The sequence below is a fragment of the Pocillopora damicornis genome, chromosome 2, assembly GCF_964200805.1.
Source record: "Pocillopora damicornis chromosome 2, jaPocDami1.2, whole genome shotgun sequence".
Classification (NCBI taxonomy): domain Eukaryota; kingdom Metazoa; phylum Cnidaria; class Anthozoa; order Scleractinia; family Pocilloporidae; genus Pocillopora; species Pocillopora damicornis.
The window spans coordinates 27,721,861-27,737,219 of record NC_142671.1 but is presented as its reverse complement, the minus strand read 5'-3'; the positions used below and the strand labels follow the sequence as shown (position 1 = coordinate 27,737,219).

The 15,359-nt window shown below is 39.6% G+C and overlaps 2 pseudogenes across 1 annotated transcript; both read right to left on the bottom strand.

Annotated features, from left to right (window-relative positions):
- Positions 1 to 8,120: 8,120 nt before the first annotated feature.
- Positions 8,121 to 10,921, bottom strand: LOC149050613 (uncharacterized; annotated as a pseudogene). The gene has a single exon (XR_016183303.1). The product of XR_016183303.1 is annotated as an uncharacterized LOC149050613 (transcript).
- On the bottom strand, positions 10,611 to 12,381 carry LOC149050612 (uncharacterized; annotated as a pseudogene).
- Positions 12,382 to 15,359: the final 2,978 nt, after the last annotated feature.

Below are 15,359 nucleotides of genomic sequence, written 5' to 3'. Positions count from 1 at the left end.
CTCACCCCTCTTAAATGTTGTCTATGCTCCTCCTCATAAAAAAAAACTCACCAAAGTCAAATTTCCGCTCTCTCAAGCACGTCAGCAATCCAATCATATTTCCTGGGATTAGCTTGAGGAAGATTTTAGTTTTCGCTTTTTTATAGATTAAACTCTATTTTTCATATCTTGATGTTGCTTATCAAATGGATGACACATGGGAGGGACTTAAGAAAGATCAATCTTCGCGCCGGCGTCCATCGGGCAAAATAAGTTTTTCGATCCACTATGCGCTTGGAAAACATTCTCTTTCGCACAGCTGACGCTCGAGCCTAGCTTCAAAAACTAGGCAAGGTAAAAAATTTACGACTCGTTCCTTGTCTTTTTGAATACCACACTTTTTGCGCTTATGTGCTCCCGTACAAGAGATTTAAATTTTTTTGCTCCCGTACCAGCCATAAAACTACCTCTGCTGCCTAAGAGCTGTGTTTATATGTTTATTTTTTTTTTCGGAAATATTCGGTCATAAAATGAACAAGTTAAAGTAGACTATAGAGAAAGTGATATTAACATCCTAAACTTTGAAAACAGCGCGACGCTTTTCTAGTGGCAATTAATCACCTCTCTCTCTCTCTCTCCCATACCACGTTGTTTTTGTCTTCCAATCTCTTATCGCGTAAATACCCAAGGATCCTAAACTTGGGCAAAATTTGTTGTACAGAAACAATGTCGCCTGACGTGGTCACCTACAGGTGCATTTTCGACCATGCGATTGAATGGTCCTTAGGAAAAACGAACAATAAGCAGTAGTACTTTAAGCGGTGAGGACGGCAACTCCGAGGAAGCCGTTCCAAAATGAATTTATTCATATTCGACTTTAACATTGGTCAGTTTGCGTTTTGAACATACGACCAGCGAGTTTAAAAGGATTCTAACAAAGCGCTATCTAAAAATATCTGCTTTATTTCTTTAAATTCGAGCGTTTTAATTTTCGTCAGGCAATGAGTCTGATTAAAGTATTTGCCTTTTTTAAAAAAGAACAGCTTCCCTGAGCTTCCCTCTATGACGGGGGTGTTACTAAATAGAGTAACGGGGCAAGGAGTACCGGAGTAACAAGAAAACGAGTAACAGAACTGTGTTCTTGTATGTTAAGTGATTTCGGAGCAATCTGAGACAGAAAATACCTCGGGATTTACTTTAGTTTTTAAAATCGCTCCTCATCTTTAACACGCGAATTTTGTAACATCGCTTAAAAAAATGAACTCACATACGAATTTCACAATACTCTAAAGTAATTTAGTTTGTTTCTTGTTGTCAAAACTATCTCGAAACTGAATATGGAACACAGCGTTAAATTAGTAATAGAAATTTAAAAAATAAGCCGTTGTCGTTAAAGTTCTCCAGACAACGCAAAGTTTGGATATTTCACGTTGTTGTTTTGCAGAGGACGATAAGAAATTTACTAAGGTTTATAGCGGACGTGCACAGCCATTTTTCTGCTCATTAAACCTTTCGTTTAGTGACATTGCCGTTGCCGTTTCCGTCGTGATTTTCTTAAACTCCCTATCATCCGGGAACACAACACTGTTTCTCACAAACCCACGGAGCGGCAATAACCGTAGCTCTTGCCAAAATATTCTTCATGACAAAAATGGAAAAAAGTATTATCAACCAGAGCAAAACTAAACCGCTTGTTTGGAAGAGGTATTATGACGACATTTTCCGCCGTGCGTAGGGCACAACCAAACACGTAATAGAAGAATTTGCAAGACGGGCAAACATGTACTACCATCCACGATCAAATTTACGGCGGAAATATCAGACTCGGAAATTATATTCTTTGGCATAAGTCGTACTTGAGAAAGGTTTTCAACTTTTCTACGATGAAAGACCATAGAAATGGGTAACCGCAACCGGAAAGGAAAAACTATGTAGTCGAAGGAATATAGAGCCTCACTATTGAGAGGTAAATATCAGTGTTTTGAAAAAATTAGAACTGAAGTAAAACAGAAATTAGAGTGCATGTTTACTGCTCGGATAAAAAGATATCACAATCATGTGTCCTGTTGCGGAGAGCTTCAATAATTTGCAAAAATATATCACATCAAATTGTGAGGGATACTACTATTGAAGACCATCCATGTCGAAAGCGCGAAGATCTAAGAAATTCCCTCGTGTTTTTCAAATTTATCGTGTTTCAAATCGACAAAGTTGTTAGAAGTAACTTCCCAACACTCTTCGTTCAGTTGACTATTTCTTTTATTCTCTCTTTTATTACGCAAGTTCATACAACGGGGACTGGCTCTGATCTCTCGAGGAAAGTGTGGGTCACCGCTTATAAAGGTGACAGCTACTGAGCTGTCAGTCTCTAACCTTCGTCATCCTTTTACACTTAACTAGCGAGTCACGCTAAACTACGCAGAAGGAGTTCGCATACAAAGTAGATACCTTCACGATGTTTACGCTTTACAAAATGTCTTTCTAACTTAAATTTCTTGGTCTTACGGTCAAGTTCGGGCAAAACAAAAACAAGATTGACAATATAAAAATTATATTAAACTTACTGACAGAATTAAAATCATACTTGAAAAGATATCTTAAGAGAAAATAGTCCTTGAAGGCCGTTGCATAACAGCAGAATATTGAAAAATTGAGAAGAAGAGCCGGTGATACAATGACGACTACACGCCACTGCGCAAACTGATCTGTCTCTATATGTTGCATACACACATGCTTCTTTGCCACTGTGATTAGTAGCCGTTTCTCGATTCTCTGGTTCAGCCGTCTCCAAATTTATAAAAAAAAGATTGATTTCGCAGTCTTCAGTGAGCGTTCACATATACTTCTTTGCCACTGGGATTACAAGACTTTTCTCGATTTTCTGGTTCAGCTGTCTCCAGAGTAAAAAAAAACCATTCAATTTCGTAGTCTTAATCTGTGCTTCGGCGAGCATTTTCCTTTCCAGCCTCACACCGCTCGTCAGTCAAACTCAAAAGTTTTAAAAATAACTTTCATATTCTCGTTACATTAAGACCAAGAATAATCCAGCCGATCACGCCCTAGGGAGATGCCGAGGAAATGACGAGGAACTAATCAAATCTTATTATCTCGGAGGGCCTGTGTTCCTACGAGGGAACAATTTCTATTTTTAGGAGACATTTTCAATAGTCAGATATGAGAACCTCAAATTAAGGTTATCGTGCGCACGACTACAGTCAAGAAGAAGTTTAGCCGCATCAACGGTATGTTAAGGTTCCCCGACTGGGAAAAGACAGTCAGACTGATAAATTATATGAGAGGAACTTTCATGAAGAACAATTTGAAAGTAGTTACCACCTCAATAGCAGAACTACGAGAAACTGAAAAGCTTATCTTAAAAGAGTAAAAACAGACAACAGTCATGAATGAAGTCTAAGCCGTAAGGAATTGAATACTAAAATCCAAAGTAAAAGTTCCCAATAAGGTTTGATCCGATGATCAAGGATCGATGATCGATCGATGATCAAGGAACGTTGAGAATTGGTGGGAGGCTTGAAAATTAATTCCGCTTTACCATTAAGTCGTTTCCGGTCAAAGACTGATCGCAAAGCTAAATGCCCCCGCGATATGTTTTAATGGCTCTACTTTGCTGTTTGCTTGCCATACAAAACTTGATCGTGGCTAGTCAACAATTACTTCTGGTTTTGTTGGGAAGGATTCGGCTTTTACGGATCATGAAGAATTTTACTTAGCTGCTCAACAGTCGTCGACGCTGCCGTCGTTTTCACCCGTATTGGACATTTCCTCGACCTGTAGAATCCTGGTTTGAAATCCGCATGCACCAGCGTAACTTCCCTGCAGCCCTTTTCCGTAGACATTTGAAAATGGAAAGAGAATCATTCGACAACTTACTTACGCTCTAAGAGGCTACGTTCAGAGAGAGACCACTCTTACATAAAGCCATTTAGTCTGGTATCAATTACGAAATAGGATGACCAGTTGAAGGGTATCCGTCAAGAAACAATAGATTTTCTCGCCCGACAAAAAATTGCAGGCCTCCAAAGCTAGTTGATAGTATCTTTGAAGTTTGGTGGCACTTGCGAAAATTTTGGTGGGTCAAACAAATCTTTTGCATTGACAACGGTTTCGCGTTGAGAGGTTTTTTTGCAAAACGAACAAAATTTCGCGTAGTGCGGACTGGCCTTAAGAATAATCCAGCCCATCACGCCCCAGGGAGGTGCCGGGGAAATGACGAGGAACTAATCAAATCTAATTGTCTCAGAGGGCCTGCATTCCTTTATGAGAGAATATTTCATTTTAAGGAGGAGAAATTTTCGATATTCAGATATGAGATCCTTGAGTCAAGGCTATTGTGCGCATGACCACAGTCAAGAAGAAGTTTAGCCACATCGACAGCGTGTCAAGGTTCTCCGACTGGGAAAGGGCAGTCAGACTGATAAATTATATGACAGGAACTTTCATTGAGAACAAGTTGAAAATAGTCACCACCACAGCAGCCGAAATACGAGAAACTGAAAAGCTAATATTTTTATAAAGAGTAACAACAGACAACATTCAAGAATTAAGTATAAGCCGTAAGCAATGGAACGCTAAAAAACAAAAGTAAAAGTTCCCTATTTAGGTTGGATCGGATGATCAAAATCAATGATCGATCGATGATCAAAGAACGGTGAGAGTCGGTGGGAGGCTTGAAATTCCGTCTTACCATTCAGCATTAGACATTCGGTAATCTTAACGGAGCGTTTTCAATTAACATCTTATTAAAAACCAAGGAAAAGCAATGAGCATGAACCAGTTTCGCTCTCATCTCGTGTCGAAAATCTACGTTGTTGTAATGAATATATGTTTTCGCAAAATTGACATATCTAATCACATACGGTAGTGGCGCCCTGAACACGATTTCGTGCGAGGTATGATGGACGGGGAGAGGAGAGAGCTGGGCGGACAACTACGCACTCAGTAGGAATCAGCCAATGGGTGTTTGAACTGGGCGCGCGAATATCTTCATTTGCGTTAATTGTAGGACAGCAGTTTTTAGAATTCACGCGTCCACTTGTGAGGCATGCAGAGAATACAGCCAGGGGTTTTCATTTGAAGGAGGATGAATCACTTTGCCAATGGCTGCAAACCTGCTAATAACCAGCTGCGACCAGCAAAGATGTTGTCTGGTTCGGAGCTGATTTGCGACACTTTCGCGTAACGCTTCTGCGTTAGTCACTATTGCGTTACGATATCGTGATTGACTTTTAGACCGATCATGCGTATTTTTACTGTCTTCTCAAACTATTGCTACGTTTTGTTAAATAAATCAGATCGAAGGTTTTATTTTTGCTTGACAGTTTTTCTTGTTCAATTCGCCTGTAAAATCGCCCGTAATAGATGGGAGATGTATAAAGCTTTTCACGCAGCACGAGTATCAAGTACGTTATAAAATTAGCGCAAAATTAAAAAAAGTAAAAAAAAAAACATGCGCGTTTCATGCGATCCATTGGGAACCAGTGAAATCTTGAGTTAAAATTCCGGCAACATAAACTTAAAAAAAAGGAAGGCAGAGGGATATTGTACAAACACGTTCAGACTAATGATCATATGACGCAGAACTACATTAAGACGCTTTACAAACAAACAAAGTCCAAGTAAGGAGTCAGCTCCTGAAACATTCATTGGCATGAAGGATGATAAACGTGATCATCAAGATTCAAAGTTTTGAGCATGTGTTTCAGAATTTGAATGAGAGTCGTCCATCCACTATCGTTGCCAACTCCATACTGTTTGCTCATCAATTTAATATAAAGTAAAATCATCTATGTAATTGAATAAAAAAGGCCTAAAAAAATTCAGGCCTGTACGGGATTTGAACCTTAATTTCACTACCGCTTGAGTAGTGTTCATTAATGCGAGTATCGCTTCCGTATTCATTTGCTTATTCGCAGTTCACATATATGATTTTCATGTTTTCAGTCATTTAGTCTCTACATTACTGCTCAAGACCACATAAATACAATCGGCACTAAAAACGCCCAGTGCAACCGTTATTCTTGTATGGATGGCACTCAATAAAAAATTAGTGCTCGTGGCTCAAATAAAAATTCAGTTAATATTAGGTATGATAATAAATCTTTGTTGAGATTTCCGAAAGAATTTCACATCACAGGCATGTGCTAATATCAACGTTACTCTTCATTGTTTTGACTGAAAGATTCTCTCTGGTCACTTAGCGTTCCAATAAACTATTCGGTCTTATCACCAGCGAGATAAAAGGAATATAACAACAGGTGATTTAAAATGTGTCCTCCATTTCTTTCAATTCGCGATCGAGTTTTAACCATCGACAAGCAATTAATCTGATCGAAGTATTCGCCATCTTTAAAATTTGTACCACTGCTCAGAAAACCAGATGGTGTGAAACGTTACCAGATTAATCGAACAATGTTATTTTGCATTAGGATCTAAGGGTAGAGTAACTTGATCTAATTATCCACTAATGTGAGGTAAATACAAACGTTAATGTTATTATTTGAAAAAGTATCGGGAGCTTTCAAGATGTAGGAAAACACACACGTCACATACAGCAAAGTTAACACTTTGTTAAAATGACTTATTTATTCCAGGGACTTGTCCAACAACCAGTTACAAGATTTACCGGCAGGAGTGTTCGCTGGCATCAAGGTTTCCCGATGGGGGAGGTTGACGCTGTAAGTAAGACTCCTGTATACTACAAATAAACGTCAATAAAGAGCAAAACAAAATATCAGAAATCAATAAATTGAAATTAAATGTGGTTAACTATGAAGCCAAACATCCAATAGCTCGAGCCACCGCTTTCTGACCGTGTATAACTGCTTAATAAGATCACATAAAGTCTCTTGTTTCACAAAGTTTGTATTATAGCTGACGGTAACGAAATAGTTTTTTCGCCGTGTTGTTACTGTTTAATCAGAAAAAATGATTGCCCCTAAGGGTTCCTCAAAGTAAGTATTGAAATGTGTGTCCCGAGGGGTTTAGAGGATACATCTTTTTAAGATGATTTTAAATATTTCGTTAAGTTTATCAATTTAATTCAATAAATGAGGCTGAATAAACAATGAATCGATTGCAGTCACGAGCGACGATTATCCTTATGATACATTTCCAATCGGTAAACAGCTTCAGATATTTGAATGATGGACCATGCAGGGTCAAAGGATGGCACATAAAGTTTATCATAACAATCTGATTATTACTTCAAATTTTAGATTTCATTTTCATTCCAGCCAAGTAATCGAAAAATTGTCTCATAGTTTTGAAATCATTACCTCTACTTGCAATTGGGTGTGCAGATAGTATCGACCTCAGAAAATTCTAAATAAACAATACTATTCGGCCTTAGGATAATGAAATATTAATTAAGCCACTATTTTAAATTCAGTGAGGCCAATGAAGATATATCCGATAATGTTAAAAATAGTTGCACATTATTTATATCGTATCAGGAGTTTTTTTAATTATATACTTTGTCACGCACCATGCAGATATTCCTTTTAATCTGGGTTATAACTCATATAAATTTCTACGAACTGACTCAACATTTTTCTTTAACACGAGGTTGTTTTGGAGAAAGTGCCATCGTGACTTATTTTCGATCGCTTCAAACACTTGCTTTCTTTGCAAAATACGTGAATCAATCAGCACGTTGTGTCAAGATTTCTTTCAAACCGATAGAAAGTGTTTGCGAAATGCCGCGTACGAACGATTACAGTCGACGGAACATGTCTGTGGTGGAGCTTTTCATGGAAATTTTCAAGAAGAAAAACTGTCCAAATCAGCTGTTGTAATACATAGATTTTGAGACGAAGTACGAAACCATCTTTTTACAGTGTCAGCCACTGTTTCATCGATAGCTCAACTCTAGCTCGTTCATCAGCATGTTTGAAGGGTATCTTTTGAATATTTCTCCATCTTTTATTTTGGCTTGGTTCTCTTAACAGAAATAGAGAGCGAAAATGTTTTCTTCTTTGTGCATTGTTTACGGCGTCGAAGTTTCTCCTGCTCTGGCCCTTTAAACCCCTTTCCTGTTCTGTGAAACCACGGCTTGATTATAAGGACAAGAAACTTCTTCAGTTGCGTGGATTATTTGAGCTATGGTACCGTCGCAAAAGATTAAATGATATCTGAGTTTTTCTACCCAAAACTGACGTTCCTTCCCGAATTGGAAAGACACTCTAGGGCGATCGGTAGCATGTGTAACACAATTTATTCAGTCCAGCGGATTTGACATCATATCAAGAAAAAAGTCAATAATCGTCTTTGCCTTGTACCACCACTCGATTCGAAGATGGCAGAAAGCGATTGTATCTCGAAGTATTGCTCCTCCTTTGAGCAAGGCAACACTTACTCTTGGAATATCTAATGATAAAAATAATAATAATGATAAAGATAATAAAAATGATAATAATAATAATGATGATAATGATAATAACAGTATAACTTTATTCACAATTAGAGATTATTTTCAAGATACAATTGATAAAATGAACATACGAAATTTCATAAAAATTCAAAATTATGTATAAGACAAAAGCATTTAGTTTGAAAATTGTCCCACTCCAAAACAAAGAAAAAAAACTTTAGATTCCCGCAGTGGCGACGTTTATTTTGCAGTCTAAGGAGTGTTCTATCTTGCTGTGAAAAGGTGTTCGTGATCCTCTCACGCATGCGTGTGCCGATCTTAGATGTTCGAAAGAGATTTGTGTCCTGAGCCATGCGATAACGGTGTTATACGGCTCGGTGTCCTTCTGAGCTATCTTATCTGCAAGATGCTTCAGGAAACGCTGACACTCATTTCCCATTCCGCCATTGGTTCCAAACACTAAAGGTGTGAATGAACCCATCTCTACATCTAGCACCCGCTGCTGGTACTTGCGCTTCTTCTCGTCTTCTTGCTCCTTGAATACTTCAGATGCTGTCTTGTTCTAGTAACACTTGGAGTTAACGTGCTTAACTCTTACATCAAAAAATGCCGTAACTCCTCTTAACCAGAAACTTCCCGCCTTGATGTCTAATCTTGCCTCAGAGCTTGTGACGGCACTTCTCAAATTAAGCCGTTCGTTGTCGAGAGATGGAAGGCGTAGTTCAATTTTCACATTGTTGCAGATCTTGTTGATAAATGCCGTTAAGAAATCACGGTCACCATCATGTCTCTGCGGTACAAAGCCCCCCTTTTTACATGAGAGGGTGTGGCCTACAGTAAATTTATCCCCACACACACATAGACTTGGTAAATCGACTAGAGGCATATTATACCGTAAGCGTAGCGAGTCTCTGAACTCCTGCTTATTAAGGGCAAAGCCCTGATCTGCGAGAGGCATCGCATTTAACCAAGAACTTGCGCCCTTGTCTCTCGATTGATTAACTAGTCGCAGCAGATCTGGGGAAAGAGTTGAGTTAATGCTTTCCATTTTCTTTCGTCACGCGCCCTCTTAAGTGACTGATGATGTCTCTTAAGCTCCTCCGTAGAGCTTTCGCCTGGCGCCATAAATGTACTCTGCGATTTGATAGAATCTACGCGCGCAGTAGCTATTGACTTCGAGGCGACTAACTGTTGTGGCGCCTCAGCTCTCAAATCTGGCATGCCCAGACCCCCTTGAGCCGTTGTTAAGGTGACAAGTAGACGCACCTCGTTAGGGAGAGGCTCTGATTGACCGAACAAAGTTGGAAGAAGTAGGTCGTCAATCGCCTCCTGGATTGGATCGACATAATCCTCGAACGAATCTATAGTGCGCATGAAGTAGGTGAACTTTAACTTGCACCCTTTTGTGAAGACAATGTATGTTCGATTTCCTCTTTCCATATACGAATTTTCTCCTCACAATATTGATCTTTGTATTCTTGCGACGCAATGGCTGCTCCTTGACGGCGCTGACCTTCAGTTGTTTATTGATTTCATCTCCAAACACCCTCTTTGCTTCATCTGCAAGTGCCTCAGACTTAACAATCAGCTAGCTCTTTGACCCGTTCACGAGATATCCAAACTTTTCTCCCTCTTTAATCAATTGCTTGTATCAGTCTTACAACTGCGCGATTCTCCCTCCTCCAGCAGAGTCGTCTGCAAGCCACACCTGTTTAACCATCAGGCAGTGCGCCCTCAGATTCTGAATCATTATAGATGTATTGACTCAGTACCATGGCATCGCTAGGGGATCCCCTTGCGTAGTGCCTTCTTGTGAAAGTGTTTCACCTCCACCGCAGATAAACGGTCTAGATGGGCTTCTATAGGTGTTTATTACATAGTGCGCCATTTCTTTGCATGTGATCTGGATACTGCGTGAAGCCGCTGACCTGTTCATTTGCTTAAAGGCGTTACTTGCATCGATCAACAGAATCCCATCGGTTACTTCTTCTTCAAACACTTGGCTCATTGTATGTATCGCAGCCTCCACTCCTACATTATGACCAGCACAAACTTTTAGGGGACCTGCCGCTTCTTTTATTTCCTCCTTTAAAAAACCGCTGACCATTTTTCCTATTATTCGCCTCACGACCTCTCCAACGCCGATTGGTCTAATTCCAGGGTTCTTGTCGAGCGGGCGAATTTCTTCATGCCAAGTTACCGTGGGGTCCCCGGCGAGACTCAGTTTAAAAGAGAGGCAGGGTTACCTAGCTGGTTTTCAACGGTCGTGTGTCAAGGTTGATGTGGACGTGGGCTGTTAGAAACCTCTGAACTGGAAATTTTTGAAGCATACTGCAGCTTAGCGTCGGTTGCACGGAGAATATTGAGTTTTTAGGGAATTGAAATGAAACTACAGTATGTGTGCTTGGATTCTGCGTTGGATTTGTGGCTGCCCGGTCATTTTGCGCTGGAATTTTTCGCTTCTCAGATCGGGCGTTCGGAAATGGAGTGTTCAGCCTTGGGCTTTTCTTATGTACGTTGAAAACCTCGAAATGGACAACTCGCTAAAATGTGTTCTTTTCACCAAAGTAAGCGGTCAGATAACAAGCAATACGCTGTGGAAGTAAGGTGAGGTACATTTTTTGAGAATTTGACGTATTTTTTTATTCCTTAGAGCGGTCGTAAATATTCCCATACAAACTCTAATAATTCCGCCATGACTGTTATTGCGCAAGATTATCATATCACAGCTTGAGCTTGGGCCGCCTGTGGTCAACACAGCTATCTTTTCTCTTAGGATTTTTCCCTTAGTCTTAAAGTTCTTAGAGCACAGGATTCTCCTATAAAGCTCCGAGTCCATTCCTGATGGCCATGCTGAGCCCTTGGTTTTGCTTGCTGAGTTGTAAATCATTTCTTCGTCTATAATCATACACGTTTGGTGGAATATAATCAACTGGACCGTGCAACAAACTCTCCTCTGCAATATCAGCCGCCTCTGGGTGATAGGTCGAGCAGGCCAGGCGAGCTCTTGTTATCTAGGAGTTTCATTGCAGCTGCTAATTTTCCTTACAGAACCAGTTTTGAAAAAACTTTGGATACGTCCTCGACCGTCCTAGCTTTCTTAGAGTTCACAAATTTCCCCTGTAAAAACCTCACTTCTTTAAGCAACAAATCAAGATCCCTTGTTTCCAGAGAGTTAATCGACGCTCTATTGCTGCGATGTGCTCCTTGCTTTTAGAAGTAGCAGACGGTTTTTGCAGGATCAAAGTTGGGAGCACCAAGAATGCTTTCAAGGCAACTGAGTTCAAATTAGAATCTGCATTGAACTGCTTAATCCAGAAAGTTAATTCTTCGATGAAACTCTTCCCTGCACGGCCAGATGGTACATTGAATATATTTCTACTGTAGTGGAGGATTTCGTCGTAAACACCATTGACAATAATACATTAGCTCGTGTGGCTAATATTACTCCATGTTTTGTTCTTTATTTAGGAAGGAAAGAACTCATAATCGGGCAGATTTGGTTTGATTTTGTTTTGATCTGTGACTATTGTACTAGGAAATCCCGTGGGAGAAGGTACTCGACCACTCTCGGTTGTTACTGGCTGATGAAAATCCGAGATAACTGAATTAGCATTTTCAAACTGCTGCTGTGGGCTATTGTTTTGAATGTTTCGCAAGTCAGCTTGAATATTATTTTCCTCGGGCGCCTTCTCTTCTTTATCATCCGACTCAATTTCTAACCTGTTCCCACTCTCGAATAAAGTGCTAGTATTTCGTATATAGTTCTGCTCTTGCTCTATTTTATCCAATCTCGAGGCTTGATCCCGTAAATTCTGGCTTTTTAGCCCCAAGTATCCGTAACCCTTTTCTTCTTATAAATCCACCATTACTTCGATATAACCCTTCTTCCTCCCGGTAGCGTTTCGTGGAGGGTCTACAGACGATATCGGATCCTTGGCTTTTCTCTTGCATTCCAGAAGATCACTATTCATACGCTCTGTCCATTTCACTTTGTCCTGTTTCCTCGACATATCTTGCAATGTTCCTCTTTACAACCAACTCACTATCATCGATGTTGTTTATACGGTTTTTGGTTTCGTTTGCTTGTTTAACTTTCCATCCAAATTTGTACCGACGAGTTGCAATTGTCTAATAAATGTTCTAATGGATACGTATTGAGGGTTAAACGGTTAAAAGAGATAAAAATAATAAAATGGTATTTAAAAATAGTGGAGCAAGCCGAGGCACGTCCGTTCACCACTCCATTTAAGATTAATAATAATAATAATGATAATAATAATAATGATGATGAATCTAGATGCGCAAATTCCATCACATTTGCAAATGCGCATCACAATTTAAGAGTTAAAATATTACAATCAACTAAAGCTATGAAAAATGCCCATTGTACGATTTCGATTGTATTTGCACCCCCTATGTTCAGAGGAAGTGCATTCAAGAATTTAAACAGAACAATAAAAATTGTTCACCTATGGGCTAGGTTCGGACTGAAAACCGGTATGATGTAAAGGGAAATTCTGAGATCATAATTAGGTAAGAAGGAGCCCAAAACTTTCTAATTTAACGAATCCTAAAAGTAGTTGGAACCATTTCAAGCTCCATTCTGTTTCTTATCGGTAGTAATAATAAGCGATGTTACATGGCAAGTGTTGTTCAGTTTAATATTATCGTTCAACATCCATGAACAGGTGTCCCTTACGCAGTGTTCGATACTTTTCATAGCAAGAAATGCGTCCATATTAAATGATCGCAACTTCCTAAATGAATGAAGGTTAATTTTAAGAGTGGTCAAGCTGTTTTCAGTTTGAAGAGCAGTGTCAGATTAACCGAAAATAGGATGTCTAGCATACGTTGACCACCGATAAAGTTATCTGAGTTCCGCTTAATTATCATGTCCATGGCCCAGTTCATGTGTTGATTCCGACACGCGTCGATTTAATGATATCAACTCCAATAAATCGAAGAAATGACAAGCCGCCGTGTGATTGTGGTCATCAAAGCTCATGTCGAAATCACCAGTTAAGAAAAGAGGATCACGAGATAAAATAATGGGTATCAAGAAGTCTGAAAGTTCCTCAATAAAACTGATAATAGTCACAGGATTGGTTCTAAGTGTACGGTCGACGATATATTATAGCCAGTGTAAGGCATGAATTTTCGAAGATTTGATGGAGACCATTCGGAACATTCAAAAGACGCTCTGAACGAAATTAGAGTTTGCGAAAAAAACCGACCAAAGAGCAGCTTGTTATAATTTTTTTAATCTCGTTTTCTTGCTCAAATGTCTGAATGGTGCTACCGATCTCAATGTTCATGATTTTGTTTCCTCTTTTTATCTTACGGGCGTCGCCTCGTAAGGGTCATGGGGTGTTGTTCGCACCAGGCCTATTGGGTCCACGACTTTTTATGTCTGCTTTCCTCTCTCAATAATTATTCTTGGTGTATCTTATACTTTCGATTTTTATCGTGTGTTGTATTATTGTACTAGAATTATATGAGTCATACCCAATAAAGCTGTTGAAAAAATAAATAAATAAACAGAAGAAGCGTATCCCCACCTTCACGAGTACTTTTGGGAAAACTAAATACCTTGAAGCCAGGAGAAGCTATCGCATTACAAATTACAGGGTCGTTATCCGATAACAAGATTTCATTTTTTACAAATAAGTCAGCATTACATTGATAGATGTAATCAGCAAATAACGCAGATTTGTTGGCAATAGAGCGAGCATTCAGCGTGCACACAGTCAGATTAGTATGGCCGTTGTTGTCTGATGAAGATCGGATACTCAATTAATCTGAGCAAGATTGGAATGGTTGTGATGGTTCCGTCGTCTACGTTTCAAAGTACAACTATTTGTTGTTAAAGTCGTAATAAGTGGACCAGCAACTAGTGTCACCACTAGCTGCTGAGCGAAGGCGAGTGAGGTTAATAGCGGAGTATGGTGTGTAAGATCTCTGACGAATAAAGTCACCATGCCTTCTTGTAGAAGATGAAATTTCCAGATGATGGGTCGAACTCAACGCTGACTGATAGCTTACATGATGCATATCTACTCTATCCGACATCTCCGTGCCTTCATCAATGTTTAGGACACGACATACACAGGAAACGAAATTATCCGGATAAAATAGGGAGTGATTTAAACAACAGCGCAGAGCAAATAGAAAACGGAGGCAAATCGAGCCGGTGATACAATCACGACTACACGCCACTGCCCAAACTGATCTGTCTCCATATGTTGCATACACACATGCTCCTTTACCACTGTGATTAGAAGCCGTTTCTCGATTCTCTGGTTCAGCTGTCTCCAAAGTTATAAAAAGAAAAGATTGATTTCGCAGCCTTCGGTGAGCGTTCACACATGCTTCTTTGCCACTGGAATTACTAGACTTTTCTCGATTCTCTGGTTCAGGTGTCTCCAGAGTTAAGAAAAACAATTTAATTTCGTAGTCTTAATCTGTGCTTCAGCGAGCATTTCCTCTCCAGCCTCACACTGCTCTTCATTCAAGCTCAAAAGTTTTAGAAATAACTTTCATATTCTCGATACATCAAGACCAAGAATAATCCAGCCGATCACGCCCCAGGGAGATGCCGAGGAAATGACGAGGGACTAATCAAATCTAATTGTCTTAGAGGGCCTGCTTCCTATAGGGGAGAAAATTCTACATTTAGGAGGAGACATTTTCGATAATCAGGCATGAGAACTTCAAGTTAAGGCTATTGTGCGCACGACTTCAGTCAAGAAAAAGTTTAGCCGCATCAACGGTGTGTTAAGGTTCCCCGACTGGGAAAGAGCAGTCAGATTGATAAATTATATGAGAGGAACTTTCATGAAGAACAAGGTAAAAATAGTCATCACCACAGTAGCTGAACTACGAGAAACTGAAAAGCTTATCTTAAAAGAATAACAACAGACAACATTAAAGAATTAAGTCTAAGCCGTAAGGAATGGAATACCAATTAAAAATCAAAAGTAAAAGTTCC